General features: G+C 37.1%; 1 non-coding gene across 1 annotated transcript; it reads left to right on the top strand.

Moving 5' to 3' along the window:
- The first annotated feature begins 4137 nt into the window (after positions 1-4137).
- LOC147515195 (small nucleolar RNA R71) lies at positions 4138-4244 on the top strand. Its single transcript, XR_015214569.1, has one exon. It is a non-coding gene; the product is annotated as a small nucleolar RNA R71 (small nucleolar RNA).
- Positions 4245-18853: the final 14609 nt, after the last annotated feature.

Genomic DNA, 18853 nt, shown 5'->3' with positions numbered 1-18853 from the left:
TATCTAAATACCTTAGCATCACAGTCAATATACATCTGTGAGAATAGATGACAAAACTAAACATGCAAAGTATTATACCTAAACTAAAATACGACTCTTGTATTGCATAATAAATCGATTTCGACAATACTCATTGAGATTGCGAATGTCCTATAGAGAGCGACTTTACCCGTAGGGTTTAGAAACAACTTACCCAACTCAGATTTTAACCCTCGTTGGAATGTTCTCCTCTTTCTTGACAAAATCGACTTATTAGACAAAACCGTTAATGCGTATCGTGAAATATCAAACATGTAACAAGAAATATTTATCACGAAAAGACATATACCCATGCAAAACAGTACCATTAATATGTAAATATACATTAATATGCAGATCATGTCCAAGTAATCGTATATAAATATTTACCGGTATACGAACTTGATTCATACATAATTCGAGGCTAAAACTTAAATAATGATCCATAAATATTTCCTAATACTATATACATGGCATACATGCAGAAAAACATAAAAAAAAATTACAATAATACTGAAAATTGGAACCTGTAGCTTCCCGCATTTTCGCCCTTGAACTGAAACAAACATTTCAATTCGTCGATGCGATTAATCCCAAAGGATTATCGAATTTTTCATGTACAGGATCAGATATTTAGGCCTGGAAATGTAGCAAGATAGATCTGTAGATGCTGGTGGTTGAACAGAAGCAGCAAAAAAGAAATATCACTTTCATGGGCCTTGGTCACACACTGTAGTAGACTACACACTCAGCGCACGCGTGTCAAGTAATCCACAGTAAGTTCAATTTTTTATGGAAGTCTTATAATCTCCTGTAGTTTTGTTTCCCAGTCCTAACTTTGTGTACCTGCAAGTGGAACGAAAAAATTTAAATCGAATGTGTCTATTGTAAAGTGAAAAAAATCACAATTTGAACTAAAAATGCAAAAGCGAGCGACAAGGAAAGGAATGAAGAGAATGGGGGTTCCCCTTGATGCAACTTCCGATCTTTAGCATGAGTTCTATGACTTTAGAACAGCAAGCGAAATTCATTTGATATAAGCTTGGAAAACACTACTTAGAGTTTTGAACTCTCTAAATTAATATAAAAGCAATCAAGATTCCTTACTCACGATCTTCGTTTCGTAGAGTTTGAATAAGGATTCGAACTAACCTAAAGCTTAGAACAACTAAAAATTAGATGTTACAATAAAGGGAAATTAAGGAGTAAGGATATAATATAAATGTTAGATTTTTCCTTCCTATACAAACATTAATAAAAACATTAACAATGAAAACATGCACTTAATACCGAAATGGAAATTTGAAAGAGAAATTGGAGAGTTAATCCTCCTCATGTGAAACTATCATTAGTGTTGATTTGAAATAGGTTTTGATTCTTCCTAGACTCATAGACAAGTCCCTAACGGAAAAATAGATTTGATCCCTAGCATGCATGGCTCACTAAAGAGCTCATACATGCTAGCAAGTGAAACCAAACAATGACTTATCTCTAAGCTCATTGCTTGATTTCTAACTAAACTCTACACCAACTACCATTTTGGGGTAGGATGTAGAGTTAGTTGTTCTTCCTAAACCTACCAAACCAACAATTGGTTTACCCTCACATGAGTTAGACTAACTCCCCAAAAGGAAGTTAGCTCATGATCCTTGGGACAAAGACTTATGAACTAATAAAAACCAAAGAGAAAGAGAGAGAGAGAGAAGAAATATCCACAACCAAACTCACTTCTATATTTTCTAGAAGAACAAGTGTTCCTCCATTAAAACTATTACAAGCTTTTTTAATAAAAACCAAAACTAACTTCTCATTTTCACTAAGGAACTAAAATAATGTCATGTGAGGAAAATAAGTCAAGGGAGTAAATGGAGTGTCCCCACATTTGTCTAATTTCTTCTCCATTTGAGAGAAATCTCATTTCCTCCCACGTGAATTATCAAACCACATTGATTCATTTTTATCTACCACATTAAAACAAAGTGACACCTTGCCTTTTTTTCACTATTAACACCTAATCTAATTTATTACATGCAAGGTGTCAACTTTGCACCAATAATTTATTATCTTTGTCTTGACATGCTCTATGATTGATGACTCATCCAATCTTGTGGCCCCGCAGTAGGGGTCCATGTGCGATCCGATGGCAGTCCGGTATTTTGGCAGTTTTACAACTTCCCGCCTATGCGTAGAGTTCATCGCCCTGATTGTTTGAGCAGCTCTCTTGTCGCATTCGGAGTCCTGGTTCGAGAGGTAGGAGCTTTGGAAGTTTGATGCTTCTACATGGATTTGGGAGAATTCATATATACGCCGTTCCTCGTGCTTTATTGCAGGTTTAACCAATATTTCTATGTTTACTGCAAATACCTGCAAAAGTATGAAAACATATTTATTTCATGATTATTAAACACATAATGAACCAAATTTATATGTCTCAATGGGGTTTCATAATACACTTTTGGGTGCTTATCAGCGGTTGCCAAGAAAGGACGCCCTAAAATGATGGGAATGGAATCATGAGCAACTTCTGTGTCGAGAATGACAAAGTCGGCTAGATAGTAAAAATCTTGAACTTTAACGAGAATGTTTTCAACTACGCCTTTGGGATACTTAATAGAACGATCGGCTAATTGCAAAGTCATTTTGGTTGGTTGAAGTTTTGTTAGAGCTAATTGTTTATATAAATAAAAAGGGAGTAAGTTAACACTCACTTCCAAGTCTAATAAAGCAGTTGTTATGAAGGTATCACCTAAGGTGCATTGTACAGTAGGACGACCAGGGTTTTTGTACTTAACAATTCCGTTATGTTCAGTTAAAGAGGGATATTGTTCAATTAAGAAGGCTTCATTGGGTATGTTGGTTTTCTTCTTCTTGGTGCACAACTCTTTCAGAAACTTAGCGTGTCCAGGTAAACTTTTTGTAGCATCTAGAAAAGGTAGGTTTATAGTCAGATTTTTAAACACTTCCCCAATCTCATCAAAATTCTCGTCCTTTTTAAACACAACTAGTCTCTGGGGATATGGTGCTTTATCGCTATATTTAGCAATATTATTAGTCTTTGCTTTATCTCTAGCCATTTTCCATCTAGGTGTCCATATTAGAACCTCTACAGGTGTAGGGTCTTCAATTTCTATTATTGGGTCTTGTAAGGTTTTACCTTTTGGTTGTGGTTTAACTGGTACTTCTACAGTTGTAGGGCCTTCATTTTCTATTACAATATTTGGTATGGTTTCATTTTCAGCTTCTGTTTGCGGGTGGTCTTCAGGCATAGTTACTTTGTTATCAACTACTTTCCCTAAATGAAAGGTAGTGACTGCCTGTAGGTCCCCTTAGTTTATATTACCATTACAGTGAATACTGTTTATTTCAAAGGCGGTGTTTGTTGACTTAGGATTAGGCATTGCTTGACCTGGAAAAATGCTTATTTGGTTATTATTTTGGTTAGGAGACATGTCAATAACCTTTTGGCACAAAGACTGCATCATTTGCATCGTTTGTTTAATCATATTATAGTTTTGATCATGCTGATCTTTCATCAAGTTGGAGTTTTGTTGCATAATTTGATTTTGTTTCTCCAACAAGGTTACTACTACTTTGTCTGTAAATGGTTGGACTGGAATTAAAGCTTGTTGAACGTTCATGTCTTGATGTTGATAGTTCTTGGTCATGGGCACTAAACCTCTATTATGGTTACCTAAGTTCCCTTGTCCTTGATGTTGAGTTAACTGGTTGAAGTGTGATGGTTGTGGTGGTGGTTATGCATAGACAAGAGGACAATAGAAGTCGGAATGCTCAAGACTAAAACAGACATTACAATGAGTAGATTTAATGTTCATAACTGGAGTGGGTTATTGTTGAACAGAGATGGCATCTACCTCTTTAGTGAGGGCATCGATAAAAGTTTTAAGCTCGGAATCAGGTTTAACCTCAAAAGAAGAAGTAGTAGAGCGGGAAGAGTCATTACCTCCCCAATTATTGTTCCTCTTAGATTGATCTTCTAAGAATGTATAAGCCTCCAAGGCTCCTTTACTAAGAAAACTACCCCCAGTCATAATATCTAGAACCTCCTTATGACGATGTGAAAGCCCCTTGAAGAAAGCACGAACAAGCGTGTATTTCACAAGATTATGATGCGGGCATTCAATGAGAAGATCAGTGAAACGATCCCAGGCCTCTGAAAAGGATTCATGAGGATTCTGGCGGAAGAAATGAATCTTGTGAATCATTTCATCTGTCTTTAGTGGTGGGTAAAACTGTTCCATGAATAATTGAACAAGTTGAGCCCATGAGTCCACAGAGTTTGGTGTTTGGGCAATTAACCAAGACGCCGCCTTGTTGGCTAGGGTGAAAGGAAACACCCTAAGTTTAACTTGATCTGGACTTATGCTAGGATGATGGAATGTAGTAAGAACTTGCTCTATCCTACACATATGCTGGTAAGGCTTCTCGTGGTCTAAACCATGAAAAACCGGTAATAAGTTAAATATATTAGGGGGAATTTGAAAATCCCCCCACTAGGTCTGCAAGAACGATGCACGACTTAGGACCATCATTTAGGGCTTTATAAAAATCAGAGAGAGGAGTCTCTTGTTCTTTAGCCATTGATACAGGTGTAGTGTGTGAAATTCTAGATAGGCGTGTGGTATTTATGTCTACGAAAAACAAGCCTGATTATACTAGAATTAAAACTCCTCTGACAGAAGAGGCGAGGAGTGGAAGAAGGAGTACCTGAATGCCTCCTTGCTACGCCTTTGAATAACGTCTTGTATACGCGACCTCAATGTTTGTATGATGTTAGAAACACTGAATAACTTGAAGAAATGAAAATTTGGACTGACCTGTGAAAATTGGGCTGCTCCAGAAGAGGGCGCAGATCGCCAATCACTTTTAGCCTGGGTAGGGCGCGGGGTGCGCTCTGACCTTGCTCGAGGAACAGGCACTTAGGCGCGGGTCACACTCAAAATTAGCCTTGGGTGGGTACGGGTCACGCTCAGGTCAAACTCGAGTTCCAGGCGCTTGAGCATGGGTGGCGCTCGAACTTTGCCTTGGTTGGGCGCAGGGCGCGCTCAACCTTGGATGATGTCAAGTGTTTTAGGAGTGGGTTACGTTACAAAATAGGCTATCTAGGGCACGGGGAGCGCTCCAAAAAATTTGAAATTTTTACAGTAGTTTTCTAAGACATCTATCAAGTAGCCTGTAAAATTTCAGATCAATCGGAGCTATGAAAGTCCTTCTACTGCCCTTCAAAGTTTGTGAAATAGTTTACGGACATAATACAAACAACTGAATGGTTAACCAATCAAAACAAAGACAAAAATCACCAATATTTTATTGGAGACTTATGACAAATCATGGGTATTCGTGTAAAATTTTTAGAGAACTTGGAATTCTACAAACCTTCCTCATCGTCTGTTGTTCCATAAATTAAGTGTTTGCAAAACTGCAGAAACACACTAGAAACACTCCACTATTTACGAGGTCAAAACAAATCAAACACTCGTCAAATTTTTGCTGAAAACTCCTGACTTAGGATAGATACGTTTGTAAAAAGTTTAGAGTTTTTGGAACTGCCTAAGTAACCTTACTCGTCTATTTTTCAAGAACTTATGGTTTGAAAACTGAAATGCAGCACTGTAAAGATCATATTTGTTAACAAGGTAAAACAATTAGGAAAATCTGAAAAAATTACAGTAAATCAATAACACCTTAAGAAAATATGGCTGTAAATTTTCAGAATTTTTCAAAATTTACAAATACCTTTACTGCAGTGTTTTCTTTTGTGAATCCGCAGCCCCTATGCCTAAAACAGTGAATAGTTCCGAAAAGTCAAGAAATAAGAATGAAAAATTAAAAGGGTGGGTGGGTAGAGAATGGGGGATTGCCCCTTGAATTCAAGCAATTGAATTATTGTCTTGAACGAGATTAAGATGGCAGCGGCGCCATTTGATAAACGTAAAATTGATAGTTTTACTAATGAATAAAGCGATGAAACTCTAAACGCAAGTAAAACTAAAACTGAACTATACTCGTGATTATCAAAGATTTCTACTCTCGATACTATTGAAGTAGAGTTGGAATAGAAAATTTGTTCCACTCCTAGTTCTTTAGCATTCAAGTTTTCTACGACTATCAATCCTACGAAAGTCAATGAGAGTTTTACAAATTATACTACTACGGAATACTAAAGTTTGAATCTAGAATAAGAATTAGGAGGGAATTGAATCCTCCTTGAATCCAACTTAAGAAACTAGCATAGATTGTTGTAATCCAATTCTTACGTTCCTACGGTAAGAATTGGTCATTCTAATCCCTAATTATACATGACATCTCTACCAATTCATAACTAGCATGTGAGGACGTCCACCCATTCTCATGGCGAATCTAAAAGCTCTTTCCTAGCCGGTCATTTTGACATAAAGTAGGCCCAATTCCGAGGTCTGAGTCCAAAGATACGGCCTTCAGAAGTTCCGCTGACTTTTATGCGTTGCTTCTACCCGCGTTAACTTTGACTTTTCAGCTTTGACCGGGCTTTAAAAATGTTTTTTCTCCTTGAATCTTGGCCTTTTATCATAGAACTTCTTAGCAACCAACCCTTGCTCCTTTATCTTGCAAAAAGGACGCATTTCTACACATATTCGACTCCAATGCCTGAAATACACAAAAACACGATAACAATACTAACTCTTACTTATTAAACACGTAATTGGTCTAAAACAATATTGCTAAAGGGGTTAAAACTATAGTTTTGGGCTCTTATCAATGGTCGTTGAACAAAATAGAAGCATATCAAAACCTAATTATCCCTCAATAAGTAAAGGATGAGTAGGGTATCGTTCCACTTTGAAGTGTATGTTATTTGGATGACAAGACTGGAAAGGGGGTTCGAGGGATTAAAAACTATGATTGTAGAGATTTTAGATTCTAATGCTAAACTAAACTAAACTAACAAAACTATTGAGAATTTATAAGAGAGGGAATTCAAGAGATTAGAATCCACAGATGCCTTTGATCTGTAACCTTTTGCTTCATGGTTGTTTTCACAAGTATACTACAATTAGGCAATCGAGCGAGTGACGATACCCTCTTGGACGAAACATCATTAACAATTAACTCTACTCAAGGTTGTTCCTATGTTTATGCTATTAATATCTTCTTTCTTTTTATATGAGCTTGGGCAGCTATTCAATGAATCACCATCTAAAGCAAACACAAGGAATACTTCCCTTACTCTAAAACAATACACAACTAGAAGAAAAGTAGAGAATAATATGATAATATTCAATTACAATAAATAAAACCCTATTCTAGCATTATATTCAATTACAATAAATAAAAGCATGTCACTAGAAAATATTCAATTACAATAAATAAAACCCTAAACTAGCATGATATTCGATTGCAATAAATAAAAACCTTAATCTATACTTCCATCCCCTAGTCTGGGCAATGAAACTAATAACTAAAAATATAAAGAACTAACTTGATTGAAGAACACCATAAACCAAAAGAATCAATAAACCCTAAGCACCGGCTTCATCTCCTCCCTTGAAGGAGAAGATTAGCCTTCCATAAAAAAGGAAGAACACGAAGAACGAGAAGAAGAAGAGTCGAAGAACATAAGACTAAAAAAACTAACTTATTAAGACTCGGCTAGTTAAAACCGAATCTTTTATTATTAATCTCTCTCTGCCTCAAGTTCTGGAGACAAGAGTATAAGTGAATTAGCAAATTACATGAGGCATTTAGGTCCTCTATTTATAGGGGCTACAATGAGTTCTAGAAGCATTCCAAACCGCCATTTGTTTCCTAATATAAGTCAACTTCTTTCAGAGTTCAACTTTGTCTTTAAAACTGAGAAAAAATTGGCTACAGTGTCGTTTCATGCGTCTGGACGCACGATCCTTGCGTCTCAGATGCGAGAGTCGTGTCTGGACGTACTATAGTCGCGTCTCAGACGCGAGACTCTATTTTTCCTCTTTTGCTCCATCCTTCTTTCCTCTTTTGTGGGCTTTGGTCTAAGCAACAAATCCTTTGGCCTTGGGCTTCCAAATAGGCTTTGAAATAGGTCCAAGTTGCATCTTTAATAGCTTTAATTCCTTGGCCTTCTCCAAGATTATCCACGAGCTTCCCATATGATCCTTAATGCTCTGAATTACTCCGTTTTACCCCTTTTTATCGAATATTCCACAAAACTCTCTCTTTCACCTATAGAATCATAAAATATAACTTACAAACACTATTAGTTCACTAAGATGGCTAAACAAGAGACCTAATCGAGGGTTAAATTGCACTTTTTAAGCACTTACCACAACTCCTAACTAGCCTTTTGCTAGTCTCTTAGCAAATGAGATAAAAAAAATAGATAAGTGATCAAAATTACATCCTAATAACAAAAAAAAAATCCTGACTCACTTTCGCAGGCATTGATAAGCACCTAAAATTGTATTATAAAAACCTGTAGAGACATAACATTTCGGTCAATTTTGTGCTTAATAATCATGAAATAATCGCATCTTCGTGCTTTTTGCAGATTGGAGCAACTAATGTAAAAATTATGATAAAGCCATCATTTAAGCACGGAATAGGGAGTATAAACATACCTTCCGATCAAGCCCATGTGAAGCCCAACAAATCTGGACTAAAGCCCAAATACTCAAATAGTACGTAATCCAAATAAACGGGATTACGTGACACGTATGTCAAACTTCCGAAGCTCATATCTCTTGAACCAGGACTCCGAATGCGACGAGTGAGCTGCTCAGATGATCAGTGCGACAAACTTTACGTATAGACGGAAAGTTGTAAAAATGCCAAAAGACCGGATGCCCTTTGGACCTTTGCACGCGTAGACCACTAGGCGGGCCCATAAGATTTGATGAGTCATCATGCAAGTCAAGACAAAGGTGCAAATAATTGGTGCAAATTTGACACCTTGCATGAAGTTAATGAGTTGGTTGGATTTAGGTGATGATTATCTAAAAAAATGAAAGGTGTCAAATGGGGGTTAGTTGTGGATAAGTGAAAAATAAATGAGAGGAGAGTGTTTCACGTGGGAGAAGAGAAAAAGGCTCTCTTATGTAAAGGGGGGCTGATTTTAGGAGTTAGCTAGCTTTTACTTCCTTGACTTTTACTTTTCATTTACTTCCATGTCTTTACTTTTAGTTTTTAGTTTTTAGTTTTAAGAAAAAAAAGCTTGTAACTTGTTAATGGAGGACTACACCTAGTTCTTCAATAAAAACTTCTGTTTTCCTTAGGTAATTAGTTGGCTTTGTATTCATTTATTCTTTCTATCTCTTTTTACTTATCTTACTTGTAGTTTTAATCAAATCCTAGGATCATGAGCTAAAACTCTCCCAAGGGGAGGGTTAATGATGCTCATGTGAGGATCAGGCTACAAATTTAGGATTCCAAAATCACTACTTAAAAGACTTAGGTTCTATTTTTCATCCTGTCCCAAAATGACAGAGATTGACAAATATCTGATCAATTGTTGTAAAGTAGAACTAGGAGTTGGAATGATATTTCAGAGATGAAATATCATTTCAATTCTACATGCTAGCATGATATGTTTAGAGATAGGTATATTATGTTAGGGATTTGAGATGGTAGTGACCTGTTTCTAAAAGACTTGTAGCTAGGCCTTGCATGAGTAGGATTAATCCTTCCCTATCTTTCTCTCTCTTTCATTTAACTATAAACAAACTTACAAATTTTAGATAACTTGTGTAAAAAAAATCTATCTATCAAATCTTTCTCACTTAGTTCTCCAAGGTGTAGATTTCAGTTGTGATCATTTAGATTCTTGTCTTAGAAGTTGGAACGAAATCCCTACTCGAACTAGATTGACATTCTAAAAGAAAAACAGTGAGTAAGGAATTATTGAGTTTTAGCACGTAGTAAGTCAACTTCTAAAAACACTAAAAATTGCTAAGATCAAATGGCGTCGCTGCCATTCTAAAGACCCAAGGACCTGTGCTTGCAAACTGGAATTGCTCCAAGGGGAAACCCCAACGCTCATCCTTTCATATATTTCTTTTTCTTATGTTCTCTTCATTTTTTTTTAAATTTCCCGCATTTTTGCTACTGATAAACATTCCGGTTTTGGTTGTACTGACAGGTTCCAAATGCTAGGACTTGGAAACTAGGCTACAACAATCACTAAGCTTATTGTGAAACATTTGGTCTGTTGTGCACGTTTCTTTTATTTGGTGGACTTGCGGGAAGCTTGCAGGTTCCAAATTTTAAATATTTTTGCATGCTTCACATATATGTAGTTATTATGTTGTAGTTAATGGACTATATTTTGCGTATTAGGTTAGTAATATGCATGAATCATGTGAATACGCCTGTGAATATATATATGCGGTTAACTGGTTATGAATTACATATTAATGTATATATACATACAAATGGTACTGTTTTGCACGGTTATCTATATATATATATATATATATATATATATATATATATAAGTCACATGTTTAGCATATATATTACCGAATGAGTGGTTATTTGTATGTTAGCATATATAACTTAGGAGTTATACATAGTAATAATTAGGGTGTGTTTTGGTATTTTGGCCATAACTTTGGCTACGGTTCTCTGAATCACGCGTGTGAGCTCAATTCGGAAAGATCTCGACGGCGCGCACGCTGTCACCACCTAGTTTTGCTTAGTGGAGGTCATTTTTGAGGTCAAAATCAACTGTTTTCCCCTTTAAAATCATCATTTTAGAAAATGGCTGTTTAATAAGTCGATTTTGTCATGAAAGAGGAGAACATTCCAACGAGGGTTAAAATCTGAGTTGGGTAAGTTGTTTCTAAACCCTAAGGGGTGAAGCTGCTCTTTATATGACACTTGCAATCTCAATGAGTATTGATGAAATCGAATTATTATGCAATACAAAAGTCGTATTTTAGTCTAGGTAAAATACGTTGCCTGTTTAGTTTACGTTTTCACATTTTAGTATATATATGCGTACGTATAATATTTTCACATGCTACCATATCTAAATACGTATGAGTAATTCAAATTTTCCTGTAACTGTAGATATACGTCTATGCAGTATCGATTTACAAATTAGCATACATATACGTATTACTGATGTATATTTGCCTGTACGTATGGAAATATTTATCGATGATACAACCTTGCATATTCATATAGCTATACGTATGAGTAGAGTATCTTCACATGCTACTGCATCTAGTATAGTATGAGTAGATTGTATTTGTATGTTTGTATTTTCACCCTTGCATAAATCGTAAAAAAAAAAAAAAAAAAAAACCTTGCATAAATTTTAATTCCATAACTCTTAATCATATTCCAACAGTGTCTAGGAAACTTGACAGATTGAGGTTACTTAATTAGAACCATGCTTGCACGGAAAGCCTCCCTCATATCTCTCTTGTGACCTGGCTGTTGGTTTATGCACACGTATTCCTAGCTTCACTGCTATGTTAGCAGCAACTTAGGCCTACGTTGTTCAACTCTAATGATTGAACATAATTATAAAATTCAAGTAATAATAAGTTCCTTCTGTTAATTAGATCTAAGTTTATGCTTGCATGAGATTAAGGTCTGGTTCTACTAAAGAATTTGAACATACATATCGTAGGAGAAAATACGATAAGCAGTTGCGTAAGTTCTCACCTCCACAAAGTTCTTCATCTATTAATCAACAAGATTCCTTGTCACATTTTCCATCATTCATTATGGCTGACGAAAATCCAGCAGTTGAGAAGCCCCTTTCGGACTTCTATACAGCCTTACAGGAAGGACCTTCTTCCTGCATCAAACTTGAGGACATTGTCGGTGATTTTCGAATTCCACCAAACATTTTTAGTTTGTTACCTCTGTATCATGGTTTGGATCATGAAAAACCGTACAATCATCTTCATAGGCTTCAATAAGTAGCCACAACATTTCACCATCCAGCCGTCTCTAAGGAACAACTTTTGCTTCGGCTATTTCCATTCACTTTAGCGGATAAAGCGTCAATTTGGCTAGCAGGACAACAGCCACAATCCATAGACACATGGAATAAACTTGTTCAAGCTTTCATGCTTCAATTTTACACTCAGAAGAAAACTACTGAAATGCTTCAGAAAATTCAATTCTTTTGTCAAAATCCTCATGAATCCTTTACGGAAGCATGACACTAATCTTCTTTTAGAATGTCCTCATCACCAACTAGACAAAGCTGTCCTTGTTCGTTCATTCTTTAATGTACTTTCTGATCATCAAAAAGAAACTCTTGATATAATGAACGACGGTTGCTTCATGGACAAAGGAGCTACTGAAGCATATACTTTTTTTGAAAAACAAGCGAAAAAAGGTACACATTGGGGTAACACTGATTCTTCTAGGTCATCTAAGTATAATGTTACAAAAGCTACGTCTATTTTTGAGGTAAAACCCGATCCTGAGTTGAAAAATCTGATAGAAACCCTCACTAAAAAAGTAGATGCTCTTGCATTTCAAGTAAATGATCAACTTCCATAATAGGCCATGAACGTTAACACTTCCCCATGTGTTCTATGTCTTAGTCCAGACCATCTCGATGCTTATTGTCCCTTGTTACATGCTACCCCTACCCAAACACCGGAGGAGGCATGTGCATTCAACATTCCTAATGCACCATGGAGATAACATCCAAATTTCGCTTGGCGCCCGAATAACCAACAAATGGCTCCTCCAGGTTTCGCCAATCCACCTGTTCGACCAATCAGCAATTTTATTCCATACCGCCAAGGAAATAATCCGCAATACCAACAAAGTCAAAATCAATTTCAAAGTAATTCAAATGCTAACTATCAAAACAACCGTAGCCTTGTTCCAGCTAATCCAAATTCTGGCTATAATCAACAACTTCTCAGCAATAATCGTGAACTAGTAACTGTTGTACAACCTATGCCTCTTGCTACTGATAGGACAAGCGAGACGTTCTTCACTTACATGAACCAACAATCACAAATCCTAACGTCTATCCAACAATCACTTCAACAATTAGCGCAAGAGAAGAGCCAGAAAGGCGTGTTTCTTGGCCAAGCAATTCCGAACCCTAAGCCGAAGAACACGCCTTTTGAACTCACCAATATACCTGGTACAAGTACTCCAACCCAAGGTGAGGTGAATGCAATCACTACTTTTCGATCTGGGAAAACCGTTGACAATCAAATTCGTATGCCAGATGATCAAACAAAAGATATCAGAGGTTCCAAGGAATTTGTTTCAGATAATGAACCTACGATGGAAACACCAAGTTCAACAACATCACAATCTAAAAAATTGGGAAACGAAAAAGTGGACCCTTATGCCAAATTCCCCCCTAAGGCACCATTTCCTGCCCGTTTGGCAAAGAATAAACCGGATGAAAACTTTGATGAAATTAGGGAAACCTTTAAAAATTTGGCAATAAACTTACCTTTTCTCGATGCCCTAAAGCAATTACCAAAACATGCAAAATTTTTGAAAGACATGTGCACCACAAAAAGAAGAAAAAATGTGCCTCAATAGGCTTTCCTTCTTGAGCGGTTTCGTCCATCACTTGAATACAATGGTATAGTAAAATACAAAGACCCCGGTAGACCAACAGTTCCATGCACATTAGGTGATAAGTATACGGCTACGGCATTACTAGACCTAGGAGCTAGTGTGAACTTACTTCCTTATTACTTATTCAAACAACTAGGTATACGTGAGCTTAAACCTACCACGATGACTTTACAATTAGCCGATCAATCCATTAAGCATCCAAAAGGCATTGTGGAAAATGTCCTTGTAAAAGTCCAAGATTTCTTTTATCCCGTAGATTTTGTCATTTTGGATACAGAAGTTGCCTGTGACTCCATTCCTATCATATTAGGGCGTCCATTCCTCACAACTGCTAATGCGTTCATAAACTGTAGGGATGGGTCCATGACCATGTCCTTCGGAAATCTTTCGGTCGAGGTTAATGTGTTCAAGTTGATGAAACAAATTCCAGAGAATGATATTGATGGTGAGATTAACATGATTGACACCCTCGTACAAGAATATTTCACAAACTCTTTTCCTGAAGATGAAATACACCAATTCCATTCTTTTTTGGCGGTTCTGAATTTGATGTTGATGATTATTCAAAGGAGGTACATGAGTTTTAGAATCAATACCACCAATTGACTCTACTACCGTCGATCGTTTAACTTGGGCGAACATAAATCTGTTTTTCTGTGGAAGGCGACTTTCCTCAAGAATCTTTAATACCCACTCCTCCCACCCCTGACTTAAAGCCTATTCCTTCGGACTTAAAATATGTACAATTAGATCCAGATGGTAGTCACCCAATTATCATATCATCACAATTGACTGCTGATCAGGAATCACGTTTAATTAAGGTCATTCAAGAACACCATTCTGCTATTGGATGGTCTCTCGATGACATTAAAGGCATTGACCCTAATGTGTGCACTCATCGCATACATCTTGAAGAAAATGCCAAGACATCACGTGAACCGCAACGTCGTCTAAATCCAACCATGAAGGATGTGGTACGGGAAGAAATTTTAAGGTTACTTGATGCAGGTATTATTTACCCCATCTCAGATAGTGTTTGGGTAAGTCCAAATGTTGTTCCCAAGAAGTCTGGAATTACAGTTGTGCGAAATGATAAAGATGAATGCATATCCGCTCGCATTCCAGTGAAGTGGCGAATATGCATTGACTATCGAAAACTTAATGCAGTCACTCATAAGGATCATTTTCCACTCCTATTCCTTGACCAGATGCTTGAACGGTTAGCGGGTCATGCATTTTACTGTTTTCTTGATGGCTATTCAGGATATTTTCAAATCATCATAGATCCTGCTGACCAAGAAAAAACAACGTTCACCTGCCCTTTTGGTACTTTTGCATATAAACGAATGCCATTTGGCCTTTGCAATGCACCCGGTACATTCCAACGCTGTATGCTTCATATCTTCAGTGATATGGTTGAACGTTTTATGGAAGTCTTCATGGACGATTTCTCATTATATGGTAATTCTTTTGATAATTGTTTATCAAATCTTAAAAACGTTTTAGTACGTTGTGAAGAGAAAAATCTCGTTCTTAATTGGGAAAAATGCCATTTTATGGTTACAAAAGGAATAGTACTAGGTCATATTGTTTCGAAGGACGGAATCGAAGTCGATAAAGCAAAGATTGAAAAAATTTCTTCCTTGCCTATACCAACTTCAGTTCGCGAAATACGTGCATTTTTAGGACACGCATGGTTCTATAGGAGATTTATTCAAGATTTCTCAAAGGTTGCCCGACCTTTAACAAATCTCTTACTTAAAGATGCCGTATTCGACTTCACTTTCGATTGCAAACAAGCTTTTGAGACCTTAAAGTCCGCCCTGACTACAGCTCCGATAATTCAACCACATGATTGGTCTAAACCTTTTGAATTAATGTGTGACGCGAGTGACTACGCTATTGGAGCTGTCTTAGGGTAACGCCAAGAGAACAAGCCAATTGTCATTTACTATGCTAGTAAAACTCTTAATGACGCTCAACGTAACTATACCACCACTGAAAAAAAATTTCTAGCAGTTGTATATGCCCTGGATAAGTTTCGTCCTTACCTAGTTGGTTCTTCTACAATAGTGTACACTGACCATGTGGCGCTGCGTTATCTATTAGCAAAGAAAGATGCCAAACAGAGGTTGATCCGATGGATCCTCCTTTTACAAGAGTTTACTCTAGAAATTAGAGATAAAAAAGGTTGCGAGAACGTGGTAGCAGACCATTTATCACGACTCGTTAATGATGTCAATAATGAGGCCGAACCAATCTACGATTCATTTCCAGATGAACATTTGTATTCCGTTTTTTCATCTCCTTGATATGCTGTTATAGTAAACTACCTAGTTACCGAGGAGGTCCCTTCATCTTGGAGTCGAACGGACCGGAAGAAGTTCTTATCCACTGTGAAATTTTATTTTTGGGATGATCCCTACCTCTTCAAGTATTGTTCCGACCAACTGATACGCCGTTGCATTCCCGACTGGGAACATAATGACGTGTTATCCTTTTGCCATGAACAATCTTGTGGTGGTCATTTCAGTGGTAAGAAAACTGCAGCCAAGGTCCTACAATGTGGATTTAATTGGCCAACGCTGTTTAAAGATGCACACGAGCATTGCAAAGCATGCAATCCCTGTCAGCAGCTAGGACGCATTACTCAACACAATATGATGCCCTTAAATCCAATTTTAATTGTAGAAATTTTTGATGTATGGGGCATCGACTTTATGGGTCCTTTTCCAAATAGTCATGGCTTCCTATACATACTAGTAGCTATTGACTATGTGTCAAAAGGGATTGAAGCGTTGGCATGTCGTGTGAATGATCATAAAACGGTCGTATTTTTCATAAAGGAACATATTTTCTCTTGATTTGGTGTTCCCAAAGCTATAATTAGTGATGGGGGAAAACATTTCTCTAATAAATTTTTTGAATCATTAGTAAAAAAATATAGAGTTACTCACACAGTGGCAACTCCGTATCATCCTTAGACCAGTGGCCAAGTAGAAGTCTCTAATAGAGAGATTAAATCAATTTTAGAAAAGATAGTTAATCCATCTAAAAAAGACTGGTCTCTTCGATTATCTGATGCCTTGTGGGCATATAGAACAACTTTTAAGACACCTATAGGCATGTCCCCTTACCGCCTCGTTTTTGATAAACCTTGTCATCTTCCAGTTGAACTCGAGCATCGTGCTCTATGGGCTATCAAAAGCCTAAATTATAATACCGATGCGGTAGGCGAGAAGCAAAAATTTCAGTTAAATGAGCTTGAAGAGATTCGGAGTGATGCCTATGATCTATCGAAATCCTATAAAGCCAACATGAAAAGAGTGCATGATAAGCACATATTAAGAAAAGAATTCAAAATTGGTTAAAAAGTTTTGTTGTACAACTCGAGATTACACATTTTTCCAGGAAAAATAAAAACTCGATGGTCCGTCCTTTCATCGTCTCTCTGCTGTAAGCCCCTTATGGGGCTATCTCTTTGAAAAATGTAAACGATGACAGCGAATTTCAAGTAAATGGCCAACGCCTTAAACATTATCATGAGTTGCGTTCTCCAGATGTCGAAAAGACTCTTCTCAAAGATCCAGTCTACAAAGACTAAAGATTCACTGGTGTATTTCTTTCTAGGTGTTTAAAACAAGGAAAGTACACCATTAGGGTAGCTGGGCCCTCTTCTATTTTCTTCTCTCAAAACTCCTAGAGTGTGTGGTTGCAAGCGCCGGAACCTTAGTCCACAAAAACTCTATTTCGAATCGAGTATAAATGTCTTACGTTCATCGAAAGCAAACGCGTGCCTTACGGTAAACAATGGGTACCAAAAATTTCCTAGCCTTCTTTCTCTTCCCTTTTCTATTCTCTTCCTCGCGAACTCCAGCTCATCATTTGGTGTAAATCTCACCCATCTCGAATAGGTAATGGTCGCAGTACTTTTGCTCGAAAGCGACGTGCGTGAAGGATGGGGTAGTGTATGAATTGTCAAACACCTTTCTGTCCAGGTCTTGATTTACTATTCGATATGAGCCGGTATAAGGTATATTATTGTCTGACACCAGCTTAGCAGGATAAACTTCATTGTCGTCCCATTGCTCCCACAGGGTGGGATTCGTCTTGAGGATCTGACGTTAAAAGACTCACATTCGTCTTGAGGATCTGACGTTAAAAGATTCCACATGTATATACTCGTTTATTTTATTTTCACCTTTGCATTGTGCACAAAGAGAGTCGTGATGAACAACATCGGATAGTCCCACGTTCGCACAGGCAATGGATTTCACCAGGCCAACCCCGAATAGTTTTCTATTGGATGACAGTTCGGGGCGGTTTGAGGCTATACCATATGTACTAAGGGTAATATTATTATTAGACCATTGCACATTGGTCAGGGATCACTACACCATAATAGGATATTTGCAACACGCACCTTTTTTGATTGCAACGGTTATTTAGCGTTAGTAAGTTTCCAACGTTAAATAAGCGTTGGTAATGTTGTAAAGCGTTGCTTTATTTGGGTGAATTTCCGGAATTAATTGCTAACGCTTAAAAAGCGTTGGAGAAGTGTTACAAACTTAAAAATTTCACGAACAGAGGGAAACCAAAAATATCAAAATATAAAACATAATTTTTTTTTCTTCCCTCTCTCTCTCTCTCACCACCGCACTATTTCAAGATCCCTAATTTTCGCACTCCTCAAAATCAAATTCCATATTGACCGAGTAAACAGTCAATCAAAGAAAGAAGAAGAAGAAGAAGAAGAAAACAAGGAGTTTGGAAGTCCGTTTTGACACAGTCGTATTTTCTTGCAGTTTGAGGTAATAATCTTTCATTTTCTTTCTAGTTACTAACTTAATTAACTAGTCCTGATTATCGACATTGCAAGAAATGGATGAATTCCGTTTTTTTCATTCCTTTCTTAGCGATATTTTGCAAGAAATGGGTTGTTTAGTTAGTTTAGTTAGTGTCTTAGAAATGGATGTTTAGCTAGTGGTTGTTTTAGATAGTGTCCACAGCCCATATTTTGTCTCAAGTTGCAGTGTCACTTGGTATCTAATTCCTCTTCTTTGATCCGGTGGTTGGTGAACCACACCACCCAATTCATTTAATCGATTAATTAGAGTTTTGTGGAATTTGATTGATGAAATGGAGAGTTTTAGTCACGAAAAGATGTATCAACAATAGGTGGAATTGCAACGGTTTAAACTTCTACATTCTTTTATTCTGACACACTGGTTGCCTTTTTCCATTGTGGGTCGTGCTAAAAAATGGACTCTTTCTAGAACTC

The sequence above is a fragment of the Coptis chinensis genome, chromosome 2 (assembly GCF_015680905.1).
Source record: "Coptis chinensis isolate HL-2020 chromosome 2, ASM1568090v1, whole genome shotgun sequence".
Classification (NCBI taxonomy): domain Eukaryota; kingdom Viridiplantae; phylum Streptophyta; class Magnoliopsida; order Ranunculales; family Ranunculaceae; genus Coptis; species Coptis chinensis.
Note: the sequence above shows the minus strand (reverse complement) of the source record. Positions and strands in the feature narration are given on the sequence as shown.